Here is a 10,902-nt window from a genome sequence, read left to right on the forward strand (position 1 = left end):
GCACACATTGTATTATTTATTTAATAGACATAGCCTAAGGTATTTGCCTTAGGTAATGGGGATGATGGGCTTGCCCACACCTCATTGGTTGTATTTTGTGTGACTCTCCTATGCTTGCCATGTGGCATATGGATAGCCTTGTTTTTGCTATATAATAAGAACATGGATGAGGGAGAGCTCATTCCCTCTACCCTAGAGTTGGAATCCACTCTTGTGTAGAGGGAGAGCTCATTCCCTCTACCCTAGAGTTGGAATCCACTCTTGTGTCTTCTCCTTGGGTAAGAGTGTGAGCTTGCTCTTATGCAAATCCTCCTCTTGTTCCCCTTGCCCTCTTTTTAGTTCTTGTGTGAGAGAGAGTGCGTGTTGCAAGGGTGGAAGATCCCTTGGCCCTTCTTCTTGCCATGTAGCTAGAAGGTGTGAGGTTATGTTGCAAGAGGGAGGTTTGTGTGCTTGGGGTTTGTATCTTGCTTGGAGGAGGATGGGGAGAGTGCTATGGTCTTCTCTTAGGTTCATTGCATGTGGGATGGTGAGAGCATTCTATGTGTGAGAGCCCTTAATATTATTGTTGTGATGGAGAGAAGGTTATCTCAAGGGATTTGTATAGTTGTGTTGCTCATTTCTTGTTCATTCCATTCATTAGGGCGTTAGGTAGTGTAGGTTTTCTCTAACCCTCCCTCTTTCTTCAATCTCATCCCCAAGAGCTTGTGTGAGAGGCAAGCATTTGGGGCCCAAGCCTCCTCATCTTCTTCCAACGGCGGCGTGTGAACACCCGGGAGCACAAAAAGGCTTCTCGACAGCCACTTCACATCATCCTTTAGCTAGTGTCTATGGACACTATGCAGCAGGTAGCCTCACCACCAACAACTATTTCCCTTCCTTTGGCTTGCACTTCTTATCAGGAAGACTTCTCTTTGCTTTATGATACATTCAGTGAGGGGAAGTCTCTTGGTACACTGTGATTTCATGCCTTCTCTTGAGTCATCAACTCGACATGTCTCATCATTAGGCCTTATGATTCATGCTACTTGTACATCTATGACCTTTGCTAAAGCACCATCTCTAGCCACTTTCATTTGGGATCCAAGATCCACTTTGGATAATCCATGGTCCATACCCTTGCCATTGACATATGCTTCATCGTCTTACCCTTTTACATTGCAGCTTGCTATGGCACCCACCTTAGCATCATATGTTTGGGATCCATGCATACACTTTGGGAACCCATTGAGTTTCCCATCTTCATTTGGGATCCTGGTGGATGGGCTACACATCAAAGGTGGGGGAGCCTCTTGCCTCTCTTCATCGATATGTGCTTCACATTAGAGGTGGGAGAACTTCCTATACCTCCTTCATCGACACATCTTTTGATCTTCTTTGGCCTATTATGCTTCATCATTTTTTCTCCTTTTTGTGCTTCCCCCCTTGTACTTTCACCTTAGACATCCTTTCCCGCATCCGATAGGACCGGATGTGCATTAGAGGTAGGGGAAGGTTAACCCTTGGGGTTAACACCTAGGCCGACATTGAGCTTCATTGACCACTCTAGGTATACATGCACATTGCGCACATTGTATTATTTATTTGATGCACATAACCTAAGGTATTTGCCTTAGGTAATGGGGATGATGGTCTTGCCCACACCTAATTGTTGGTTGTATTTTGTGTGACTCTCCTATGCTTGCCATGTGGCACATGGATAGCCTTGTTTTTGCTATATAATAAAAGCATGGGTGAGGGAGAGCTCATTCCCTCTACCCTAGAGTTGGAATCCACTCTTGTGTCTTGTCCTTGAGTGAGTGTGAGCTTGCTCTTGTGCAAAGCCTCCTCTTGTTCCCCTTGCCCTCTTTTTAGTTCTTGTGTGAGAGAGTGTGTGTGTTGCAAGGGCGGAAGATCCCTTGGCCCTTCTTCTTGCCATGTAGCTAGTGAGAAGGTGTGAGGTTATGTTGTAAGAGGGAGGTTTGTGTGCTTGAGGGTTTGTATCTTGCTTGGAGGAGGATGGGGAGAGTGTTATGGTCTTCTCTTGGGTTCATTGCATGTGGGATGGTGAGAGCATTCTATGTGTGAGAGCCCTTAATATTATCATTAGGATTGTTGTGATGGAGAGAAGGTTATCTCAAGGGATTTGTGTAGTTGGGTTGCTCATTTCTTGTTCATTCCATTCATTAGGGCGTTAGGTAGTGTAGGTTTTCTCTAACCCTCCCTCTTTCTTCAATCTCATCCTCCCCAAGAGCTTGTGTGAGAGGCAATCATTTAGGGCCCAAAGCCTCCTCCTCATCTTCTAGCGGCAGCCACTTCACATCATCCTTAGCTAGTGTCTATGGACACTATGCAGCAGGTAGCCTCACCACCAACAACTATTTCCCTTCCTTTGGCTTGGACTTCTTATCACTCAGGAAGACTTCTCTTTCCTTTATGATACATTCAGTGAGGGGAAGCCTCTTGGTACACATTGTGATTTCATGCCTTTTCTGGAGTCATAAGCTCAACATGTCTCATCACTCATTAGGCCTTATGATTCATGGTACTTGTGCATCTATGACCTTTGCTAAAGCACCATCTCTAGCCACTTTCATTTGGGATCCAAGATCCACTTTGGATAATCCTTGGTCCATACCCTTGCCATCGACATATGCTTCATCGACTTAACCTTTTACATTGCAGCTTGCTATGGCACCCACGTTAGCATCATATGTTTGGGATCCATGCATACACTTATGGGAACCCATTGAGTTTCCCATCTTCATTTGGGATCTTGGTGGATGGGCTACACATTAAAAGTGGGGGATCCTCTTGCCTCTCTTCATCGATATGTGCTTCACATTAGAGGTGGGAGAACTTCCTATACCTCCTTCATCGACATGGGCTTCATCGAAACATCTTTTGATCTTCTTTGGCCTATTATGCTTCATCATTTTATCTCCTTTTTGTGCTTCCCCCCTCGTACTTCCACCTTACACATCCGACACAGGACCGGATGTGCATTAGAGGTAGGGGAAGGTTAACCCCTGGGGTTAACACATAGGGCAACATTGAGCTTCATTGGCCACTCTAGGTGTACATGCACATTGCACACATTGTAATATTTATTTGATGCACATAGCCTAAGGTATTTGCCTTAGGTAATGGGGATGATGGGCTTGCCCACACCTCATTGGTTTTATTTTGTGTGACTCTCCTATGCTTGCCATGTGGCACATGGATAGCCTTGCTTTTGCTATATAATAAGAGCATGGATGAGGGAGAGCTCATTCCCTCTACCCTAGAATTGGCATCCACTCTTGTGTCTTGTCCTTGAGTGAGTGTGAGCTTGCTCTTATGCAAAGCCTCCTCTTGTTCCCCTTGCCCTCTTATTAGTTATTGCATGTGAGAGAGAGTGTGTGTTGCAAGGGCGGAAGATCCCTTGGCCCTTCGTCTTGCTATGTAGCTAGTGAGAAGGTGTGAGGTTGTGTTACAAGAGGGAGGTTTGTGTGCTTGAGGGTTTGCATCTTGCTTGGAGGAGGATGGGGAGAGTGCTATGGTCTTCTCTTAGGCTCATTGCATGTGGGATGGTGAGAGCATTCTATGTGTGACAACCCTTAATATTATCATTGGGATTGTTGTGATGGAGAGAAGGTTATCTCATGGGATTCATATAGTTGTGTTGCTCATTTCTTGTTCATTCCATTCATTAGGGTATTAGGTAGTGTAGGTTTTCTCTAACCCTCCCTCTTTCTTCAATCTCATCCCCGAGATCTTGTGTGAGAGGTAAGCATTTGGGACCCAAGCCTCCTCATCATCTTCTAGTGGCGTGTGAACACCCGGGAGCACAAAAGGCTACATAGTGCGGGGGGTGGATAGAGAGAGAGAGAGAGAGAGAGAGAGAGAGAGAGGTTTCAACCCCGTTAGAGACAGGTGAGAGCCGACTAATTTATGGAGTGAGGAGGAGTGGGCCATAATCGAGCAATAGGAGACGGGTGTTACCTAAAGCACTCAGCTATTGTCTTTGGAAGGAAGAGCTAGAATCAAACTCACATCTTGAGACAAGAAAGAAGTCAACTCAACCACAGAGCTGTTATCCCCACCCCCTAGAAAAATGATTCTTATGTCTAATTGGAATAAAAAAGATGGATATTACTATTTTTTATTGCATCTTACACTGATTCTTCTCCTTGTAAAAATTAAACCTTACATCAATTCTTGTCCTTGTATAAATTTTGAGGAAATGTTTTTCCTTCTCCCACAATTTTGAGATGGATTTTTCTAGATTTTTAGTGTGGTTACTCTTGATTTGTATATAGTTATATGGGCCAAAGGCCATGAGACATGTGGACATAGACCTAAGGTCCAAGGACACAAGGGTGGACAAGAATAATGTAGTGTGTAATAAGGGCTCAAGTATAAAAGACAACTATGAGACTGATGAGGTATCTATCATTTTACTAATCAAGATTACACATCTTTTTGCTTTGCAAGCTTCAATGATGTGCTTCTCCCATATGAGATTGCACATGTGTGTACTCCATGTTAATGAGTGCAGATTTCACTTCTCTACAAATTTCTCTCTTGCATTGGTATCACGGCTTCATCTTTGATCTTGATCTAGATTTAGGGTTTTGTGTGAGCAATCTCTTGATCTTGTCTAGGGTAGTAGCTAGGGTGCGGCAGGCTGTAGCTTCTCACAAATGCCAAAGAGATGAAGTCTTCTTCCACGTGCCAAAGAGGTGAAGTCTTTGCCATATATGGCTCCTTCCTACTTGGATGGTTGAAAAGGCAGTCTCTATCAGAGCTTGGAGATAGACGATCACTAGCACTCTAATGCTCTGTTCGGGCTCTCAGATCGAACGAAGATGATTTCCATAATTTGATGATTTGTTCAGGATCTTAGATCGCAAATGATCCCAGATTTTCAATGATCCGGTGATCCCAGCATGGAACGGTCTGTTCACGCTCTCAGAGCATAAACCTCAGTTTGGAAAGGAGGAAGGGGCCGGCTTGGTCGGCCCCTCCCGATCGGTCAGCTCTTGAGTGACCACTGACCGATTGAGAAGGGAGGAAGGAGTTGGCTAGGAGGCGTGGGGGAGGGAGAAAGAGGGCCCCAGTCCTCGTTAGCCCCCCTCCCTCCCTAGCTGGCTAAGAGGAAGGGGGAGGGAGGGAGGGGCTGACCATGAGCACCCCTGGTCAGCCCCTCCCTCGCTTTCATCCTAGCCCAGAGGGAGGAAGGGCAAGGATGGGAGGGAGGGGTAGCCAATGGAGAGGTGTGGGGCAGCCAATGGAGAGGCGAGGGGCAACCGAGAGGTGGGAGGAGGCGATGGGGCTAAAATGTAGGGGAGGGAGGGACGGCCAAGAGAGGGGGGAAAGTAGGACAATGGGGGGAGTGTTAAAACCCTAAGATCTCTCTAGATAATTGTTACGCACAAATATGCATAAACGCATCCACCCGACCACTCCCGAGCCCAAGGGATGCACACATGAAATATAACGAAATACATCATACCTTTACCTTGATGTCCCATACTATCAAGAGGTATAACTCTAATCCAATAGCATGTAGCTATAGTGTGAAATGGTAGGTGAGTAGATATGATCCTCTACACAAGAGAACATAACATAACCTAGCCTCAAGCTAGCATTAAGAGACCATAGCCTAAGCCTCAAGATAACATAACCTTGGCCTCCAAGCCCCCAAGCCTCCCTTGAATGTGCCCCATGCCCCTATTATATAGGAGGGCCCTCAAGTGACTCTTGACTCTCCATTTCCCATGTGTGACCCTTGGATGCCTGACCTTAACCTTAATCCTTAAGTTAGTCCTAACCCATACTCCACTAGAGCTTGTTCCCATGCTCCCATGCTCACAAGCCTAATGTGGGTTAGCCTCCTAGTATATGCACACATAATGTGCATATAACATACTTCCCCTCTCTCAAAATATTGCACTCTTGCAATGAAAAGAAGGAGAACTGCACTAAATAATCTCAACCGACTCCCAAGTCAAATCCTCTATTTCCCTATCTTTCCACTTAATTTTAACCTCAGGGATTAGTCAACTACAAAGTTTCCTTTCCCTGAATTCAAGTACCTTATCAAGTTCATGTGGAACATAGGATAAATCTTCGACTTCAACGAGTTCTTGAGGAGTAACTGTGTTATCCTCACCTCCCAGTTTCCCTTTCAATCTATCAATATGAAAGATTGGATGAACTCTAACAATTGGAGGTAGTTTTAGTTCATACGCAACCGTGCCAATCCGATGTATAACTCGAAATAGACCACAATATCTAGGAGATAAATTTGAGCATTTTCCTATTGACAAAGTTTGAGAATCTTTAGGAACGTTTAAATAAACCAATGCTCCTGGTTCAAAAGATCGAGATAAGCGTCCCCTATCAGCATAAAATCATGCTCTATCCTGAGCACTCCTGATAGAATCCAGAGCTTTGGTCAACATTTCCTACATATCACGTAGTAAGAAATCCCTCGATGCATCAAGCTCGATGTCCTTAAGACCGACATCAATATGTGCCATGGGTTGATACCCATACATAAGCATGAACGGACTAAAACCGATAGCCGTATGTTTAGAACTTTTATAGGTAAATTCCATCATAGGAAGATACTTTTTCCGATTTGATGATTTTCTAGAGACATGTGCATGAAGCATATACTCTACAATCTGATTCATACGCTCTGTTTTTCCATCAGAGTGTGGATAATAAGAGGAATTCATACTCAAAGTAGGTTCCTCGTTGTAAACCATTTGGAATAAAGTAGGAAAACATGGCATTATAACAATAGGAACCAAGGATTCATCGACGCCCCGACGTACCCACATCTGCACATGGAATTATTGGTGTGCCGAGTTACCCATATCAACATAGAGAGTCATCAACGTCTCGATGCGTCACATATGTCCATCCGTAAACCATCAGGTTGACTATATAAATCACCTAAAGTACGGAACTAGAGAAAGAAATGCCAACAAAGGAAAAATCCAAATTTCTTTAATCCGAACACAACAAGATAAACTCATTGAACTTTAAAGAAAGAGATTTCAACAAGTGAAAATGCCAACGCGATTACACTCATCAATACACGTAGGCTATAGATAAAAGAAGTTTATCTAGAGAATGCCCACATAATAACTTTAAATGAATTCAGAAAATGAGATTGTCTTTGAATGTTGAGGTCAACATGCTAAGTGATGTAAGAAAAGCAACAATCTTGAGCCCAAATTATCCCATAAGATAATATATGTGAGGGATCATTAGCATCCCATACCACCATGATACCACCCATACATACCTTAACAATTTGAAACTCCCTAGTATGCTGTCTAGGAAATATGAATAAAATCCTGTATAAAAGGAATAAGATGGCCTTATCCCAGACTTTCACATACTAAAACCTATCTCTATATACCTGAGACTACATCAAGGAATAACTCTTTCCGAGTGCATTATTAGAAAAGAAATTGAATTATTGGTGCCTTTCTAATGATAACAACCCAAAACATAATAAAGTTAGGGTAGAAAAATAACTCACCTAGATACATAAGCAACTAGGTATCTGAGTTGGAATATGTACAAGAGTACAAGTAAGTGCAAAAAACGAAGGCAAATGCTACCTTCAAAGCACATGATATTATCCAAAAGATCAAAAAATTCTTATAAAACCATGGATAAAAGCATAAAAGCTCCTAGAATCCATAAAAACCATAGTTGATCATAAAAATCAATGCATGCCATCTAATGGTCATTAATCATGCCAAAAGAAGCATTAAAATTTGTGGCCAACACATCCATTCGGAGTATATGAATGTGCTGTCGTTCAAGCAAAACGCCAAAGTAAGCAAGTGAAACACATGTGTGTAGCACTCATTAAAAAACCCCTAGACACAAGTGATCTAGGTAAAACCTGATGAGTCCATAAAACTTGGAAAATATCTAATAAAATCCACCAAAACAAACAAATCAACTAACCCATGATAGAATTTATCTTTGGCTTAAGAAATTAAGCACAAACTACACTTAAACAAGTGCAAAATAAATTATCATGGAAAAGTGTCAAAAGTGAAACACACTTTGAACGCAGATTGTAGCCATCAAAAGAAATTAAGGAACATGTCCAAAAAGAATAGCTGAACAATGGTAAAAAAATCATGAAAACATCGTTTAGAAATAATCCAAATAGAAATATTTACTAATATGAGGTATAATCGTATTAATAATATGCGAATAACCCGCATCTATCTAATGTCAACACGTGAACACGTACTTCAACACTAAATAACCCTCGAAAATATTAAATTCTTGAGAAAAAGAATTATTATGATTTTTCCTAAATTTTTTCTAATTTTATAGGACCTCAAAATATGATAATTTTGAATTCCACTAAACCTATCTTATGGCATTCAAAACCTATATTTTTCCAAAAAAATTTTAGCAATTAAATTTTCCAAAATATAACACAATCCACCTCTAACATTTGATCTATCTATGTAATTGACATCATTGAAAAAAACATATCATGGGGCGAAAATCAGCCCCCCTCCCCCGACCATTCAAATTCCTTTATAAATATATTTTTTGATCCAAAAAATTAGAAAATTCATTAAAGTTATAAATGTTCATTGGATTTGAGAATTGTCGAGCGGAATTGGAAATTTCGTGAACGATGGGATTCTCAGAAAAATGGAATATTCTATAAATTATTTTTAGAAATCCTAGAAATTGGTATTTTTAAAATATCAATATGAGCTCAACTCCTTTCAAAGGCATTAATAGTAGTTAATCTAGTAGAGGATCAAGCAAAGAAACAAAAGATTTGACCAAACATTGAATGCTTAATCTCTATTTTACCAAAGTCACTTGTAGATTTGATGCATAGCTTGATACCACTTCTCCTTGTGGAATTTCACAAATTTGAGATCACCAGCATCATGTAGAGCGCCCTTGAAAACCCCTGGGGCTAAGAGGAATTAGACCAATTCACCTTGTTGAAGTGTAGATCTAGGTTTTTCTTCCAGAAATAGGTGCCTGCAGATTCACGAAATTCAGCAACTACGAGCAGCGATTTGGTGCACCAAGTAGATGGGCTGAAACGTGGGTAAGGTGGCTATGTTTGCCTAGAAGCATTTGCCCTAATGTTGAGGATAGAGGGAGATCAAGCCCCTCCACCAGTTGGGGGTGAAGAAAGCTTGTTGAAAAAGACCAAAAAATGTGATTATCTCTTAATCCTAATTAGCAAAGTAAATTATTGCTTAGAGGTTAGATGGATCCTAAGCTATGGCTCTGATACCAAGTTAAAATGCAAGCAAGATGATGAACTAAGGTGGATCAAATACAAGAATCAACATCATTAACAAATGATTAGATGATGATTAAGATGAGATTAGTGAGCAATTACTAATAGCTTAATGTAGGCATGGATACTCAAAAGCCAACAAATACTCACATTAGGCCAATACAAGTTTTTCCATGATCTGCTCCTTGATTTGTGCCACCTCCCCTACATCTGGGGGGGACACCTCATCCTTGATTCTCTCCACCTCTTCACTTTTTCGAGAATATCTCCACACATCCTAGATCTTCTCATGCTACCCTTTATTCTCTCCTAGTAGATACTTCTCACCTGTTCTTTACTACCCACTCATTTATAGCCTCTTGCTAAGGGCTTGTTCCCGCACACACACCCATTCACTTGTATATTTCAACACATTTATGCCCCAAGATCAAATTTGCTTCCAACACATACTCAACCACAAAAAAATTGCAAGTAAGGGGGTTAGTTTCAATATACATTGTATGTTCAAAGTACCCCAAACATGGCATATGTTCAAGTCTTATATAAAGGAAATTCTTTTAGGGGGATGAGCCGTGAGTGTTGGTTGACCTAACAAATCCCATAACTCGAGGGTCATGAGATTATGTTCTCATGTCGGATAAAGCTATGCTTGAGCTGTGGTGATTTTATTAGAAAGTTCCAATCTAACAAGAATCCTAGGGATCTTTTCAGTAAGATATGTTGGAAGTTCCATCTCCTCCAAGGTCTCTTCCTCCCGTAATAGCAATTGTACAATGCCTATAAGAGTGTTCAAGGTGACCTCTTTTGGCTCTCGGCTTTTTCAAGAGTACCCAATGTGTACATTGGCACACTTGGTTCTCTGACAATTCTAAATGAGGTATGTTTGGAAACTTGTGAATCCTCATAGTCCTGTTCTATGGAGCTCTTTATGTCTTGGTATAACTCATGTTAAGCCCTTAAAGGTGCAAGTGTTGATGTTATGCTGGCTTCACCATGAGAGAAGAGCATTCCTCCAAATGAGGTTTTGAGGGACTGCTTTAATGTCGCGAGGGATTCATCAAATTCCTCACGTGCTTTCTCAACCGCATAATTCGTGCAATCTGTCTCTCTAATGACTCTTCTATAGAGTATGTCTTCCTCTTGAAAGGGAAAGCGGTACTCCTCTGGATTTTGTATTTTGGTTGCTTTTTTTTTAGATTGGCATCATTAGACTCAATCACAACTAGTGATTCTGTAAGACACTCAGCCATGCTAAGCATGCTCTCCTAAGCTTGCTTTTTACGTTCCACATATGTCATATGATCATGTTTTCAATTTGGGGTGGTTGGGTGGGTTCTAGTTTCAGGATTGGTCTATTAAGTGCACTGAGTGAAAAATCAGAACTTGTTTCATCCTCACTAAGTGGCATACTAGAACTTGTTTCATCTTCTGACTTTCTTTGGATCGTCAGGTTTTCTTTATGTTTGCCCATGTGACGAGATCGAATTTTCTTTTGGACTTTTGTAACCTATGTCGCACATATGGGTTTTGTGGTTTGTGTGATAGCCTTTGAGGTGGATGCTTTTGCATCATGTGTAGCTTTTGGATCTTTTGGGTTTATGTCCCCTTTTGGGTTTATGCCC

This window comes from Cibotium barometz, chromosome 1 (genome assembly GCF_041138505.1).
Source record: "Cibotium barometz isolate CiBa-2024 chromosome 1, ASM4113850v1, whole genome shotgun sequence".
NCBI lineage: Eukaryota > Viridiplantae > Streptophyta > Polypodiopsida > Cyatheales > Cibotiaceae > Cibotium > Cibotium barometz.